The following is a 2,837-nucleotide window of genomic DNA, read 5'->3' on the forward strand; positions in this document are numbered from 1 at the left end:
ATATATATATTTTGTGCTCTCCACTGGCCCCCACACACATGTAAAGCGTCTTTGATTACTTAGAAAAGCACAATATAAATCCCATACATTATTATTATTATTATTATTATTATTATTATTATATTAATGCACCATTTACCGGATTAATAAAAATATATATTTTTAAGTAGAGTTTACTGTGTGTTGTTTTGGGATTTTCCATTCCAGGTTGCTTAGAAAGATGCGTGTTCATGATAAGAGTTTCCCAGTGACGTGAAGAAAAACCCTGTGACGCTACATGATGGAAACCACATCCTGATGACGTTGAGGAGGACAGTTGACACGTATACGTCACACACACAGAGATATAAGAAACGACGTGCTGCTCACTGAACGTCCACTTCACACCCAACGGTTGACTGAATCGTCTACAAGACAAATATGGATCCACTGACGTTGTTGATTCTGTTCTGGAGCTCAGGTAAGACTCTGCTTTAATAATAATGCTTCTGGTTGGTTGCTGTGAAAAGGACATTTACTGTGTGCTGGCTGTTCTCTCACATTCATGATGTCACTTTCACACCTTGCAGTCAGTTGCTCCAAAATGCTGCTGCGTGTCTTTTAACAGGAAACTCAAAAGTGAGAGTAGCCCCAGTATAGGTTTTTAGGGTCCATTTTGAGATTTTATTGTTTGCTTTTTTAATCTTTTAATTGATTAGCACTTGTTTATATCTCAACTATGCTTAATACATTACAGTAGGCTATGTACCTTTAAGATGACTGAGGTCAGCTGACCAGTTGGTGCATGCTGCTCTAAGATGAGGCTTAAAGGGGTAGTTCACCCAAAAATGGTGATTCTTTTTAGTTTTTGTCGCATTCCTAAGCCAATAATTTGATGACGCACCGGAGACTCCACCGGTCAACACATTATTGGCTTATAGGAATGCGACAAAAGTAAAAAGATCTCCATGAATTCAAGGCTTCGTGAGGTGTGTAATTGATAGAAAATAAGTCATTATTTGGGTGAACTACTCCTTTAAGCACTGGGGGGGAGCTTTCTGTTAGCTACCCCCCAAACAGTGGTACAATCTTAAAACTCGTTTTTATTCCTTGGCTTTTAATTCAGTTTAAGAGTTGTACCTATGTGTATGGCTGTTTGTATTTTAAACGTATTTTGTGTTTTATTATGCTTTATGTTTTACTGGGCAGCACTTTGGTCAACTCTGTCCTTCTAATGTGCTTCTAAAAAGTTGGGTTGGACTTGGTTATAAAACTGAAGGTGTTTAAATCACTCGGTGGTTCTGAGCCTATATGCATTGGTCTGGAGACGTGCCAGGTCCAGGTCCGTTCTACCAGTGGTGTAAAGTAACCAAGTACATTTACTCAAGTACTACTTAAGTACAATTTTGAGGTATTATTATTCTTTCTTCAGTATTTCCAATTTCCAATACTTTTACTTCTACTCCACTACATCTCAGAGGCAAATATTGTACTTTTTACTCCACTACAATTATTTGACAGCATCAGTTACTAGTTACTTTGTAGATTTAGGTTATTATTACAAAACATACATTAACCACTTCAGCCCCATATAGATTTTGGCCGTTTGAAAATAGCAGATCTACAAGCTCACAATGAGTCGCGATGCGACACATTGTGAGCTTGTAGATCTGCTTTTTTCAAAAGAGTTGTATACATGTTGAACTTGTGAAATGGGACATTCTGCGTATTTTACTACTTTAAGTATATTTTTATGCCAATAGTTTTGTACTTTTACTGAAGTATATTTTTATATTGTGGTGTTGATACTTGATGGAGAAAAAAAAAGTACTCAATAAAATGTGAGTACTTCTTCCATCACTGTTTACCCAGAGTTAAACTTTGTAAGGCAGTTTTAGGCAGTTAGAATGAAATATGGCTTATTGGTTCCAGGCTTAAAAGTGGTTAATGTATGTTTTGTAATAATAATCAAAACCTACAAAGTAACTAGTAACTAAAGTTTTAGCACTGCTATGATAGCATGCACACAACCAGGCGTGTACATAGACTTGTCTTTTCACTCTATATATAGGCATGTTGTTTGAACATGTATTTTAGTGTGTGACTGGCAGTGGCTCAGGCGCGGCTCAGGGTAGAGTGGCCGGGTAGAGTGAACTGGAGACCGCAAAAGGTTCCCAGTTCGATCCCGGGCTGGGGCGCTCCCCCAGAGTTAGTGTGGAAGTTTCCTTGAGCAAGACTCTGAATCCCTAATTGCTCCCGATGAGCAGGGTTTCCTCCGCCATCGGTGTATGAATGGGTGTGTGAATGGGTGAATGTAATGCACAATCTATGTAAAGCGCTTTGGATAAAAGCGCTATATAAATGCACCATTTTACCATTTACCATTGGCCAGACTGATAACGTGGATTCACTCTCACGTTCCTCCCCGATACCGGGCAGGAACGTGTGAGTGAATCCACGTTATCAATCTGGCCAATGGCAGGCTAGGCGGCATGGGCTCAGGAGGTAGGGACACCTTTTTTTGTCCTTTTTTTTTATTATTATTTTTTTAGTTTTGGGGCTTTTTGTGCCTGTTTGCGCCTGCGACGCGCCCGGACCAACGTGTCATGAGTGCCTTTAGCAGGACACTGAATCCCTATAGCTGCTCCCGATGAGCAGGCTGCTGGTGCCTTGCATGGGCTTCCTCTGCCGTCGCTGTGTGAATGGGTGAATGCGATGCACATTGCAAAGCCCTTTGGATAAAAGGCGGTGTTTATTTGTATATCTCTGTCCTCCTCGAGCCACATGTCCCGTCCCCGCTCCCTGCAGGTCCAGTGACGCCGGCCTCCTGGAGGTCCCGAAGACCAGGCTCCCAACCT

Source organism: Gymnoscopelus microlampas, assembly GCF_963454915.1.
Source record: "Gymnoscopelus microlampas genome assembly, chromosome: 19".
Taxonomy (NCBI): Eukaryota; Metazoa; Chordata; class Actinopteri; order Myctophiformes; family Myctophidae; genus Gymnoscopelus; species Gymnoscopelus microlampas.